The following is a 15,448-nucleotide window of genomic DNA, read 5'->3' on the forward strand; positions in this document are numbered from 1 at the left end:
AGGAATACATCCTGGTTCCACTGTCTGAGGTCCTTTCTACTTGAGACCCATATTCAGGGGACCTGAGTCAGTCCCATGCTGGATTCCCAGCTATCAGTCTGGGGGCCCATTAGCTCCTCCTTGTTCAGGTCAGCTGTCTTTATGTGTTTCTGCAGCCTGGTCTTGTCCTCTCTCCCTGCATCTGGATTCCAGTTCTGCTCAGTGTTTAGTTGTGGGTGTTTGCTTCTGTTTCCATCATCTACTAGATAAGGGCTCCTTGATGGTGGATAAGTTAATTGTTGATCTCATTATCAGGGAAGGGCATTTGTGGTAGCCTTTCCACTGTTGCTCAAATTGTTAGATGGGGTCAGTCTTATAGGTCTCTGGACATTTCTCTAGGTTCAGTTTCCTCTTCAAACCTATAATGGCTCCCTCTTTTATGTTCTTTCTCTCTCTCTCTCTCTCTCTCTCTCTCTCTCTCTATCTCTATCTTTATCTCTCTTTCTCTCTCTCCCATCTTCTATTCCTCCCCTGACTCAATCTTCCTAGTCCCACTTGCTTTCCTCTCCTCTTCTCTTTCTCCTTACTCCCTCTCCACTCACTGCCCCCTCGCCCAACTCCCCATGTGCTCTGGAGATCTTGTCCCTTTCCCCTTCTGTGAGGAACCTTATATGAATCTCTTAGAATCCTCCTTGTATCCTAGTTTCTTTGGCAGTGTGAATTTTAGGCTGGTGATCTTTTGCTCTATGTCTAAAATCCATATATGAGTGAGTACATACCATGTTCCTCCTTTTGTGACTGGGTTACCTCATTCAGGATGGTTTCTTTAAGTGCCATCCACTTGCCTGTGAATTCAAGATTCCATTGTTTTTTCCCCCACAGAGTAGTATTCCATGTGTAAAAATGCCACATCTTCTTTATCCATTCTTCAGTTGAGGGGCATCTAGATTGCTTCCAGGTTCTTGCTATTACAAATAATGCTGCTATGAACATAGTTGAGCACATGTCTTTGTTGCATGAATGTGGATCATTTGGGTATATGCCTAAGAGGGGGACTGCAGGGTCCTGTGGTAAACTAACTCCCATTTTCCTGAGGAACCACCATACTGATCTCCAAAATGGCTGTACAAATTTGCACTCTCACCAGCAATGGAGGAGTGTTCTCTTTTCTTCACATCCTCTCCAGAATAAGTTGTCATTGGTGTTTCTAATTTTAGCCATTCTGGCAGGAGTAAGATGGTATCTCAAAGTTGTTTTGATTTGCATTTCCCTGATAGCTAAGGATGTTGAGCACTTTCTTAAGTGTCTTTCGGCCTTTTTGATTTCCTCTATTGAGAATTCTCTATTCAGTTCTGTACCCCATTTTTTAATAGGGTTATTTGGTGTTTTGTTGACTAGTTTCTTGGGTTCTTTGGATATTTTGGAGATCAGCCCTCTGTCAGGTGTAGGATTGGTGAAGATCTTTTTCCAGTCTGTGGGCTGCCATTTGGTTTTGTCAACTGTATCCTTTGCCTTACAGAGCTTCTCAGTTTGAGGAGGTCCCATTTTTAATTGTCGATCTCAGTGTCTGTGCTGCTGGAATTATGTTCAGGAATTGGTCTCCTGTACCAAGTTCTTCAAGGATACCTTCTACTTTCTCTTCCAAGAGGTTCAGTGGGGCTGGATTTATGTTGAGGTGTTTGTTCCATTTCGACTTGAGTTTTGTGCATGGCCATAAACATGGGTCTATCTGTAGTCTTCTACACAACATCATCCTGTTGTGCCAGCATCATTTGTTAAAGATGCTTTCCTCCTCCCATTGTATATTTTTAGCTGTTTTGTCAAAAATCAGGTATTTATAGGTGTATGAGTTAATATCAGGATTTTCCATTCAATTCCATTGGTCTACCTGTCTATTTTTGTGCCAATACTAGGAACTCACATTCTAATAGGGTGATAAACACAGGCCCAATATTTTTTGTTATTGTATCACTACACAAAATGATGGGGAGTGTTATAGTCTATATGGTCTTCCTTTATTCCTTCCTTCTTTTCTTTGCTTTTACCTGTTATGGGTCAGGCAGTTTCCCTCAGCTCACCCTTCTATCACTATGAGGCACCGTGCTTAAAGCAACCAGGTCATGTGACTATGAACCAAAACCTTTGGAACTATGAACCAAACTAAGTTTTCTTTAAAGTGTCTGTCTCAGGGCTTTGTCATTACAATGAAAAGTTTAACAGAAGGAGGTGTTTTTGAACATTCAGAGCTTCCTAGCTTGGTGAAGGAGGGGAAGGAAGGGTAGACAATGCTGAGAATAGCATCTGCCTTGAGAACTCAATGAAGAGGAATAGGGTAGGTGAAGAAGGATGTGTGTGTTAGAGAGAGAGAGAGAGAGAGAGAGAGAGAGAGAGAGAGAGAGAGAGAGAGAGAGATATTCCTCACAGGTCCTCAGGTCTTAGTGTCCTGTCTCCATCCCATCTCCTTTGCCCAGAGGAGACAATTGTTCTGATTTCTGCTCTTGCACACTATCTTGGTATACTCTAGAAGCTCACATGAATGGGCTCAAGCAACCTGCACTGTTTTAAGTTCGTGCTTCCCCCCACACAGTGTCTCTAATAGTTGTTCATGTGGTCACATGCTGATCATCATTCTGCTATATGAATACATAGAAGTTTGGACATTGGAGCTCTTTCCACGTTTTGACTACTTTAAATAATTCTTTTATATTCATTCTTTTGAGAACATGTTCCAAAATTTTCCTATGGAATAAACACGTAGGTATAGAATTGATAGTTCCTGGGAAGTTATACAAGTGAAACTTTTAACAGATATGTAATGTAGCTGAACCATTTAACATAGCCTCCAGCCATGTGTGAAGGTTCCAACTGCCACACATCTTCCCACTGGGCTATGTCCATGCTTTCACTCATGTGCCAGCAGTTCTCAACCCTCCTAATGCTGGGACTTTTTAATACAGTTCCTCATGCTGTGCTGACCCCAACCTAAAATTATATCATTGCTACTTCATAACTGTAATTTTGCTATTGTTATGAATTATAATGTAAATATCTGATATACAAAATGGGGTCACAACCCACAAATTGAGAACCACTGCTCCAAGCCATTCTAGTGGCATCTTATAGCTTATTTTCCACTATTCTAACTACTGATGTTTTAAAGCACGTTTTCATGCCTTCACAGTCATGTCTATATTGTTCTTGGTGATTTACATGTTCAAATTTTTACTCTTTTTTTTTGTATTGAGTTTGCTGATCTTTAAATTAAGTTTTAGGCACTCTTGGTATATTCTGAAATCTATTTTTGTTTTATGGTATTTTCTATGTCCGCTCTAAAAGATCTCTTTGCTTACACTTTGGGTTGGAAAGGCAAGACCTTTTCTTTTTAGCTTTTATATTTAAGGTCTATGATCCTCAAGTGGCATTGCAACTTATGGGTTATTATTTTACAATATATACAGTTGTTCCAGCGTCATTTGTATAGAAGGCTTTTTTTTTTTACCCCTCTGAATTATATGCTATTTATGACACAACCATTGAAGGTTTTTAATACAGGAATAGTTTGGCTTTCATTCTCCATTCTTTGGCATGTTTACTTATTTTGTGTTAGTACCAAAGACTCTTGGATACCACAGCTACCCTTTAAGTCTAGGAATCTGATGGAGAAATCCTCCAACTGTAATCCATCTTCACAATATTACACGGAGTATTTACAGTCTTTTACAATCACTCATGTAGTTTAGAGTCATTCTAATGATATTTATTTTATGAAAACATACTGAGATTTGAGTTCTTATGATGTTAGATTTATCAATAGTAATAAGATAAGACATCTCAACTAGAATGGGTTTTCAAATTTGAGCAGAAGGAGTTTGCTCTCTTAAGTCATCGTTAGTTTCTCTCAGCATTATAGTTTTCAATGTGGAGCAGGAACTGGCACACTATTCTTCATAAAGGGAAAGATGGCAACTGTTAAAAACTCCATGGTTTTTTGTGTACAACCTTTCTAGCTCTTTCTACCTTACTAAACTTCCATTAAAGATAAATTTCACTAAGATTTCCCAACCATCATGAACCTCTATTCTCAAGTCAAATCTTTTATAAAATTTTAATTGATTAATTTATTTTACATCCCTACTGCAGCCTTCCCTGCCTCTTCTCCCATTCCCTCCTCCCTCCTCTGCCCCCTCAATCTGCTCCTTTTTATTCTCTCAGAAAGGGGCAGGCTGCCCATGGGTATCAGCAAAAAATGATATATTAAGGTGCCATAAGACCACACACCCCCTCCTCTATTCAGGCTGGGCAGGTCATATCATGAGTAATAGGTTCCCAAGAGCTTGTCAAAGGACCAAATACAGTCCCTGCTCCCATTGCCAAGAGTCCCACATATAGATCAAGCTATACAACTGTCACATATATGTAGAGGGCCTAGGTCTGTCCCAAACAAGCTCCCTGGTTGTTGGTTCAGTCTCTGTGAGTTCCCATGATCCAGGCTAGTAATTTCTGTGGGTTTTCTGCAATGTTCTTGATACCTTGGCTCTTAGAGTCCCAATCCAAAGCAGGACTCCCCAAGCTTGATCCAATATTTGGCCATGGGTCTCTGAATCTACTTCCATCAGTCACTGGATGAATGCTCTTTAATGACATCTGGGGCAGTCACCAATGCAAATACAGGGGATGGGCAGTTGAGGTTATACATCCACTGCTCCCAGGAATCTTATATGAGGCCATCCTTATAGAATTGTGGGAATTTCCCTTGCATCAGGCTTCTACTTGACTCCATAAGGCTCCTCCATCAAGTCATCTCTTTCCTTATTCTCCCCACAACCATATCCCTCAAGCCCCATCGTCACCCACCCAAGTCCACCCAGGAGATCTCTTCTCTTTCCCCTTCTCAGGGAGATCCATGCATTCCCCCTTGGTCCCTCCTTGTTACCTGGAACCTCTGGGTCTGTGGATTATAGCATGCTTATGATTTACTTTACAGTTAATATTCACTTATGAATGAGTACAGACCACATACGTCTTTCTTGGTTTGGGTTACTGCACTTAGGATGATTCTTTTCTAGTTTCATCCATTTTTCTTCAAATTTCCTGATGCCATTGTTTTAACAACTAAGTACTACTCCATTGTGTAAATGTACTAATTTTTTAAAATACCTTCATTCAGATTGCTTCTTTTTATAACCTTCAGCAATTAGAGTTCCTGGGAAGGAAAATTCTGAAGCCAGCTAAGATTCATGTCTACCCAAGATTCCTCAGATTCACTGAGAAGGAAAAGCTGTCTAGTTTTCATTTAAAGTCATTTGTGTAACAGGATTTGGGACAAATCATTTTAAACATACTTCATAACTTTAGTATATCTCATGGACAAAGTTAATATATTTCTGTTGACTTTTTTTTCATACAGTATACTTTGATCATGTTTTTCTCTCCCCAGATTAATGTCTTGAAAGAGTGTTTAATCTCTATTATTTCTGTCAGGTTAATTTATTTTAGCATCTCTAAAGGGGAAAACACCCCTCCACAGATTGAGACTCTAATTTACCAGTAGGAAAGCAATTCAATACACATTCTACTACTCAAAAATCTGTGATCTGCATGTTTCCCTCATGGGAACAGGTCCACATTTAATTCACAATTGTTATGGAAACCCTGTACAGGTTTTCTGTGTATCCTAAGTATGGATACAGGATGACATGCTCTCCATAGTCCCTCTCCATTCATCTCTCTCTCCCCACCATTAATCCTTTTTTTGTTTATATTTTGTTAAAACTTACAAGAGAAAAAAATTCCCCAGAAAAGTTCCCCAAACTTTTTGGTAAGGGAGAGCTATCTCTGTATTATTTAAGCCATCACTTCATATAATGCTGGTGTTTGTCTGTCTTTTATTCTGTCAATATTTATCACATCTGGGCTTCTTTGTTTAAGCCAGTGCTAGGAATTGAAATTTATGCACACCAAACAAATGCTCCATCACTGAACTTTATCCTCAAGGCTTGTTTTGTGGGCTCATTGGGATGAGACTAGTGTGGTATAGGTTACTCTTAAACATGGCCTTTCTGTTGTTCCCAGGGTTACAGTAACCTGGTTATGTGATGGTTTGTGATCACTTCCTTATAGCCCTGTAGTAGATGAGCTGTTAAGCTTCTGCAGTCATTTTATACAATACTTCTGCCCATGTGTAGTTCTGCTTGAAGATCACTGTAGCTCTCCCTTCTTCACCTCCAGCATCCTTCTCTGTGTGCTTCTCTATGAATTACAGCCCATTAACAACCCCTGATGGGATGTATTTTATGGGGTAGCCATCATTAAGTTAAACCTGGAAATATTTTGAAAAAAGCAACTGAAGTAGGAAGGGTTCATTTGGTTCATAATTCCAGGTTGCAGTTTATCCTTGCAGGGAAAGTTGAGGTGACAGCTGAAGCAGGCAGTCATATCACATCCACAAATCAAGAGCACAGAGTAATAAATGCACTCACACATACTAGCACCAGCCAGATCTCTCCTTTCCTTTCAATCCATGGCCCAGCCTAAGAAAAGGTGTTGCACACTTTCAAGGTGGGTCTTCCCATTTCAATTAACCCAATTATGAAAATCTGTCACATGTATGCCTACAGACTACCTTAATATAGACAGGCCCTCAATGAAAATCCCTTCCCAGGTGACTTTAGATTGTGTCCAGTTGACTATTAAAACTGACTGCCACAGTCTGCAAACCTATGCCGGTCTCCCCCACTTGTAGAAGCTCAGTGCTGTCTCTTGGTTTCCATTTGCCAGGGTTCCAGTTTTGTCCTGCGCTACCATCTCGCCAGCAAGAACAACGCGGCACACTCAGGATCCTTCTGCAGTAAAGTTTTAATGCATCTTGAGAGGGAGATCATAAGCTTACAGAGCGGAGACGCCAAACATCCAAAACCCAACCCTTATATAGGTTTACAACCTTCACCTGGGACGTGTCACCTCCTGATTGGCTGCAGCCCATCGGCCCATATGACGCCACGGAAGAGGCAGAGGCCAAGGGAGGGAAAATCACCCTGCACCTGCGCTCTTAACGCCAGCTGGATGCAGGCGCCATCTTGTAATGGAGAATGCAGGGATGGCTCCCTACACAGTTTATAAACTGAATGGGCAGAAAACAGGTAAACATGGATCATACCATGGCATCTAGATTTTTGTGACAGGGTAACGGGAAGTAAGCTGTTTAGCCATTACTGTATTATGGTTAAAATCGGAAGACCCAGGATCTTCTTTATCTTAGTTTTCTCAGAGCCCAGAGTACTGCCCAGATCTAGATACTCCAGGTTAGTTGAATGAACTGTCAATCATTTTGATATACAGATGGCCCAGGGAACAAGGCATAAGAAAATATAGACTCTTGGTGTGGGGTTTGCTATGCTGTATTTCATGGTTTTCATTTTCTTGTCTTGTGGTTTTGAGTGAAGGCTCAAAGTTCATCATGAATGGCCTTTTCTTCCCTCCTTTATGAAACTGATACCCACACTTGAAATGAAACCACACCTAACCTTTTGGGATTCACTTTGAGGGACTGTGGGGGAAGCACAGGGAAATGTCCAGGAGTTTTCAGTATGACTTTCTTGGTTTCTTTCTTTTTTTAAATGAAAATAATAATAATAATAATCATTATTATTATTATTATTATTATTATTAGTGTGTGAAACCCATGACACAGGTGTGAAAGTTTGAGGACAACTTTTTGGAGTTATATCTCGTCTCATTCCTTCTTTTGTGAGTAACATGGACTAAATTGAGGTGCTCCGGCTTATAAAGCAAGTGTTTCTCCACTAAGCCATCTCATCAGACCTCAGTTTCCCTTTTCATTTAACAAAGAAACAAACTGCTTGGAGAATCTGTGTGATGAAATCAATGGCTACTTTACATTTTTAATTTTTAAAAGAAATTTTGTTTTTATTTTCTATTTTTTTGTGCTTGGGTGTTTTGCAGACATAACTCATCTGTACACCACTGGTGTGCTTGATGCCTGTGGACCAGAGCAGGGCTTCAGATCCCCTAGAACTGGAATTATGAAGGGTTATGAGCTACCATATGGGTGATGGGACCTGAACCCAGGTCTTCTGGAAGAGTAGCCAGTATTCTGAATTGCTGAGCCATCTCTCTAGCCCTCTTTCCTGTTTTCTTGAATGACCCTAATAAAAATCCTGGTCCTCCTATAGCAACTGTTTATTTGCTTTTCTTCTTTCTAGCTGAGGATGGTATACTGACTTCTGTTTGAGCCTGGAAAAATGTCTGCATGGGATGTAGGAATTACAAGATTATATTAAGGAAAGAAATATGACCCCTAGAATCTGAATTCTGCTGCTTAGGGAGTAGTAACATTGCTCAGATTTTGCAGGGTTTTTAAGCCTTTGTTTTATACATATCTGTGGTAGTTATAATATTTGCTTTCTAGGTAAGGTTGAAGGAATAAAGTACCTGCCTATGCTGTTTGCCTCAGAACCCACAGTGATGGGGTCAAATGGACAATGACTGAGCCCAATTCACTCCTTTCCTTGAAGTTGATTTCTTTCAGGTGTATTATCACAGCAAGAGAGACCCAACTAACACAAACAAGAACTCCATGAGTCTCAGAAGTTTGCCTTAGTGAGTTATTACATATGGGGGTGAAAGCAACTTAAGAACCCAGGCTCTGTCTTGGGACACTTGCCTGGTATTATAGATGTCTCCAAAATACATTGTATCTCTGGGCAGTGGGACAAGGTTGTGATTATCCTGAAGAAGGGCAAGTTTCAAAGCCCTTGGACCACACTCCCCTGCTTCTATCTGCATCAGATCCACAAGTACTCCTGGGGGTTATTCCTAGCATGCAGCCTCTGCAGTATGGTTTCTCTGACTTTTTAGCGCACAGACTGTTTTCCCCTTGAAGTATCCAAGGCTTTGGGATACAGTGTCATGGCTATTTAGACTTGCTCATTCCCTGGATTTCTATGACCGCTTCAGCTTCCTCTTTGAATCTGTCTTTACTTTCCATTAAACAGACACTGTCATCTGGTTCCCCACCCCTGTCCCCCACAAGCTCTTGGAAAGAGGGACAGTTCACTTGTGATGTTAGATCATGTTTCCTTATGCAAAGGCTAAAGACCAAGAAAGCTCCCTGACACACAGGAGATAATGCTTAGTTGGGTATGTTTTTGAAAACTTGTGTACTGAGAGGGACACTGGAACTTCCTGCTGCATCTGTATGAGAAACACATTCCACCTGAGATTATGGAACAGGGCATGTCAGCAGAGTCTAAGGTATGGCTTGTCTGCTTTGGTCCAGGGACAGCTGGTAGCTGGGCAGTATTTTTGCCTTCTTGGTCTTTGACCCCCAAAGGTCCAGAAGTTTGAGTGAGTCACACTTATTAGCTGATGATTGTGTTATGAAATCACAAATACAATTGTTAATTAAACTGAGCAGTGTGCAGTGAGGCATCTAGGAGGCAAGTCCAGAGCCACTTGAGACAAAGGCTCCTTTCTTTGTTTTTAGTCTCCAAAGTATTTTTCTTTCCTTTGTATCCTTTGTCACAATTGCTTAACAATTATTTATGATTCCTTTATTGTACTCTCCACTTCAGCTCAATAGTGCAAACATTTGATGAACCCCGTAGCTTTATCGTTTCACACATGACATTTGTCAGAGTCTGTCTTGACATTGTGGCCTTATGGCTTCATACTGTTCATAGTTTAGTATGTTTTCTATAGATGCAGGGAAAAAAATGAAGACTACAGAATATTAAGGTCATTTTAGGACAGAGTGACAGCTGGCACCTACTGGTATGGACCGAGGACCTTGAGGAGAATCATCATTAGTCACTGCCATGTGTGCTGTCTCATATTGACCTTTCAAGGGCATCATGGGGCTTGTACCCCAATCTTATTGCATTGTAGATGGAAAAAGTAAGGCTCAGACAGACTAGTTCAGCTGTCTTGAGATCTCAGAGCTACAACATGGGCAGAGAAGAGATCACACACCTCTCTACCTCCATCATGCTGTGCTTTCCCTCCTTGGCCATCAGTGCTCTGAAAACCCAACTTGCATGAAATAGCTGGGAGTTTTGAAAAATATTTTCCCTGTGATCAACCTTAGAGATTGTGGTGGTTTGAATGAGGATGGCTGATGGGAGATGTCATTCTGTAAATATGTTCCTCTTATTGGTCATGAATAAAGCACTGTTGGCCAATAGGTAAGCAAGATAGGCAGGTCTAGGAAACAGAGAGGATTCTGGGAGATGTAGTAGAGAGGGGTTGAAATGTAGGATGCAAGAGGAGTAAGAGGTCTGGACCCTCTCTCCGGGAAGATAAGACCATGTGGAAACACTTAGATTGATAGAAATGGGTTAATATTTAAGACACAACTAGCCAATAAGAAATGCTAGTAACCAATACAGTGTCTCTGTGTTACTTGGGGCTGACATGGCTGTGGGACCAGACCAGTGGGAAAGTGTTCATAACAGATGGCCTATTGGCTCATATATTTGCATACTTAGTCCCTAGTTGATGAACTGTTTGGGAAGGATTAGAGAGTATATCCTTGTTGGAGGAAGGTATGTTGCTCAAGGCAGGCTTTGTGATTGTAGAAGCCCAGAGACTTCTGATGAAGCGATACCAATGAGGAAAGGGCAATGTAGCAGAGTCAGCTGCCTGAGCTGAAGCAGGTCTAACTTCCTTAACAAACACATCTTGCAGCACACTCTGCTACTCACTAACTTGAAATGCCTGAGTCCTTGGTACTGGGTCTTCTCACCCCCTCCCCAAGAGGTGACTGAGCAGGGTCACCTGCAACAAAGATGTGCTTGTACACTGTGCTTGCAAAATGCTTCATGAAGGTTTGCTGCAGGGTAGATGCTCCAATCTTCAAGTCATTGACTGAGGCTGGGAAGAAAGAAATGGGGCTGCAGAACCTATCCTGTGTTCAGAGGAACTGGAAACCAGTAGAGAAGTACTCCATAGGACTTTCTGGTTGTAACTGGTGTGAGGACTTGATGTAGCCTAGAATTGAGGTTCCCAGTTTGAGCAAGGCTGGGATGATAACATAGTCATGGTGGCAATACAGGATAGGTTAGCAGGAATAGGGACCTTCATGCCATAAAGGAAAGCATTCATGGGTGGGATTCCTGCTGTGGTTGCAGTGATCAAACAATGCTTTGAGTGGATGTCACACTTTGCCAACTTCATGGCTTGTTCCTGAGGTTGCCAGTGGCTATAGGAACAAGGGGTGTTATTGATGTGGATCCCAAGGAAGTGATGGTGCTCTGAGGAGTAAACACAATGATGCTTGCAAAGTGCTCAGTACCCCTAGCTGCCCCAACTGTTACTTAGCTATTGTTACTGATTATTGACCATGAATTCTGAGAGGTGGGTATTTTCATCTCCTCTGGATTAGAATCCTGACTCAGCAGAGTTGTTTTGGGCAAATGAACGTAATCTCCTAGGCTTCATATTTCTCATCTGATCTGTGAGAAAAGGCCAACTTCATAACATTGTGTTCAATAATAGCCTGCTGGGATGGTGTCTCCTCAGTAATGTGGGATGGAGAGTGGGTCACCAAGCCCTTCCAAAAGTCAAGGGGACCAGTGGGAAGAGGGAGTTGAAGAGGTCTGTTAACACTGAACAGCATGAGCAGACATAGACATCTCAGTTCCAGTTACCGTTCTGTTTCCTGCACAGAAGAGGAGAAAAGTCCCTATGCATAGGGACACAAAGTTCTGCTTTCTCTTGGAGAACTTCTCTTCTCTCTCTATACACACCTGATAAAAAGGAAGCACATTTGAAACTGAGGTGCCATGGGCACAGAATTATTCATCTCTGTTTTTTGTTTAATTGCATTTTCATAATTTTAATGCAATAAATTTTGATGGTATATCCCCATCCCTCAAATCTTTGTTGGTCCTTTCCAATTCCCTACCCACCAAACTTCCTTCTCAATCCTTCTCCACAAAAAACCAAAAACCAACCAAGCAAAAAAAAATGAAATCCAAAAATACTAAACCCACCAGACTGTAAAACAACAAAAGGTACACACAAAATATGGTGTGTGTGTGTGTGTGTGTGTGTGTGTGTGTGTGTGTGTGTGTGTGTGTGTGTTGGTAAATTACCCCTGAGCATGGGACAGTCCTGGAGTGTGGCTTATATATCCAGTGTCAGTCCAATGGAAAAAACTAATTTTGCCCCTCTTACCAGGTATCAATGCCAATAGCTTCTTGGTTAACTATAGGACTTATGTCCATTTCCCCTTCTCCTTGCTAGGACTGTGTGTAGCTTGAACCTGTGCAGGTTTTGTGCATTCTATCATAGTCCCTGAGTGCATATGTGCATCAGTACTGTTACATTTTGAAATGCAGTGTCCTTGGCATCATCTACCACCCCTGACTCTTATAGTCTTTCGGCCTCCTCTTCAGCATAGACCCACAAGCCTTTAGGGGAAGGGTCTCATATGGACATTCTATTTAGGGCTAAATTTGATGCCTGCTTTTAATCAGAAGTAAATGGAACCTCATGAAAGTATTGGTCTAATGCCTCACAATCAGCAAACTAGCAGACCAGGGCCTTGAACATGGGTCTTCTCTCCTTCACCCACTCTACTTTGTATGATTCCATTTTGGAACATTAATGTTGATTGCTATTGTGATGATGTATGTTTTTGTAGGGTGGGTCAACACCAGATAAATACTGATTGTGATTATAATGGCCAGAAAGGCTGAACATTGCTCTTTTGGGATTGGGAGTCATATCTGTCATGGGGTGTCTACTGTAGGCAACTAGACTAACACAGGAGAGACGATAAATGGCTTTGCCTTTTTGCTTTAGTGTTCCTGGCAATGGAGAACCCTTTGGAGAATGTGCCAGAAAACTTGCTTTTGGTGACCTACATTAGACTTTCCTCAGTATTTTTCCTCTGGAAAATTGAAATGTTGAGTTTTATTGGTTTAGCTGTCAGTACATTTAAGGCCAATGATTCATTTCATGCTGCAAGGGTCAAGAACAAACTGTTCTATGTCACTTCCAGGGATGGGCACAGATGAGTGAGAAGGGAAAAGACCTCGAGCCTCTCCCAGGCTGGCCAGAAGGAAATTTTGAGGCAGATGTTTCTGAGCAGATCTTCACTCCCCTTCCCTTTGTGTCTGCTTCTACCTGTAGAGATATGTGATGTTTTAACCCTTGAAAATGTCAACTTAATGTTAGGCATGGTGACACATTCCTTCTCTCTCAGCACTTGGGAGGCAAAGGCAGATGGATCTCTTTGAGTTTGAGGACAGCTTGGTCTACATAGTGAATTCTGGGACAGCCAGGGCTATATATAGAGAACTTACCAAAAAGCATTTGGCATTTTAAGCTAGTTCCCATTACTACTGACTGAGCACCAGAAGCGAGCTGGTCTACTGCTCATGATAAGTGGGCAGGCATGGGTGTGTTGAGCCCTTTTGATTATTTATTTACTTATTTATTTGACAGGATCTCACTTTGTAGCTCAGGTGAGTCTTGAACTCAAGTTCCTCCTATTTTAGACTGCAGAGTTCTGGGATTTCATGCATGTACTACTATGCCTATATCTCGTTTAAGTTATTTTGATTGTTGTTTGTGTGCATCTCTATTCATAGATGTGTGTAATCGAATGTATGTATAGGCCAGAGGAGGACATTGGATGTCTGTCTCTAACACTCTCTATCATAACAGGGTTCCTTACTGAATGTGGAGCCTATCAAGTCCCTGTGAGCCTTCTGTCTCTGCACTTCTCAGCATTGGGGGGGTGGGGTCCAGGTGTTTGTGTCTACCCTTGGCTTTTTACATAGGTCCTAGGGATTTGAACTCAGAACTCATGCTTGTACAGCAGAAACCCTTACTCACTGATCATCTTCCCAGCCCTTGGCTGCTGTTTGCATGGGAGGCACAGGCCTAACTTCAGATGCAAGATCCTGGCTCTATCAAGTGCTCCCATTCTCTTCCCATTCTTTCAGAGATGTTTACCATACAACTAAGCCACTTAGCTATATAGCTTCCAGCTTCACTAATGGAAGCCAGTTGACTCACCCTGTTCACCTTTCTTTTCATTTACCAGTGTGGCTCAATCTGTTTGTGTTTCACAGTCTATCATAATCATGCTGAGGGTATGAACAGCCAGATGCCTTTTGTGAGGGTACATACCTGTGTGTGTGTGTGTGTGTGTGTGTGTGTGTGTGTGTGTGTGTGTAGTGCAGGTATGGGTGGGGGGCTCATGGGCTGATGTCAGAAATTTGCTTTCCATCTTATTCAATGCAGTGGGACTTCTCAGTTGAACCCCAGCTTGCTTTAAGGATCACTGGATCACCTTCCAAAGCTAGAGATGCAGATGGTTGCCACTCCAATCCGAACTTCATGTAGCTTTGTGAGATACAAACTCAGATTCTCTTGTTTGTGTTGCAAGCATTTTAGGGGCTAAGCCATCTCCCCAGCCCCCTAGATGCATAAAACAAAACGAAACCAAAACAACAAAACAGCCCAAAGAGGTTACCTTTGGATACTTATCCAGAAAGATAAATGGACTGATTGATAAAAGAATTGATATAATCTCCATGACTTCCAATATCATTGAAGACCACACCAATGCTAGGGGTCTGGGCCACCATCTAGGACCATGTTGGTGTCCATCGGCCATGCAGCTGCAGAGGCCATGCTGATCTGAGTGGTGTGAGCTGCCACTTGCGGTCATGGTGGTATCCAGGTCTGGGCTGGTATAAGGATCATATCTAGATCAGTGGTCCTCCCATAGCCAGTGTCTATGTTAACATCTATGACACCTGGTGCCACCAAAGGTCACTTGGATACCCAGGGTCTAGGCTGAAAACTGTGGTCATGTTAATGTCTGAGAGCTGTGTTGCCACCAGAGCCATGCCAGTCTGGTTGGCTTATGCTGCCACATGGGGCCATGATGTCCTCTGGGCCCTAGTTGCCAAGGGCCATGTCTGGGTCTGTGTTCCTATTGCACTTATGGCCCATGTTATAGGAGGGTCATAGGAACCATTCATGTTGAAATACAAAGGCTATGCTGGGCTGGCTTTGCCCCCCACTAACCCTGGGTTAACTGATCCCACTTCTGGTAGGAGAGCTCCCCTCCCACACTTGTGAGAGATGACCCCATTCATCACCATGGGCTTAGGAGAGCTGACTCTGATGGAATGGACTTAGGGGAGCTGGCTCTGCCCACTCACCTGACAGGGGGCAGTCCTAGTGGCCCAGAGTCATCAGCCCAGCTACCACCCAGACCCACATCCTGGGACTTAGGTTGGCTCACCCTAACATCTACCCATCTATGACCTGCTGGAACACATGAAGGGACTGATCCTATAATGACAGCAGCAGGATTTCCATGACTCAGGGCCACGTGGGACATCCCAGAGGAGTTTTGGTGAGGGACCAGTGATGATGGTGTTCCAGAGGCCTTGAACCAGATCAATGAACCATTGCAATGACCATT

The sequence above is a fragment of the Phodopus roborovskii genome, unplaced genomic scaffold (assembly GCF_943737965.1).
Source record: "Phodopus roborovskii unplaced genomic scaffold, PHOROB, whole genome shotgun sequence".
NCBI lineage: Eukaryota > Metazoa > Chordata > Mammalia > Rodentia > Cricetidae > Phodopus > Phodopus roborovskii.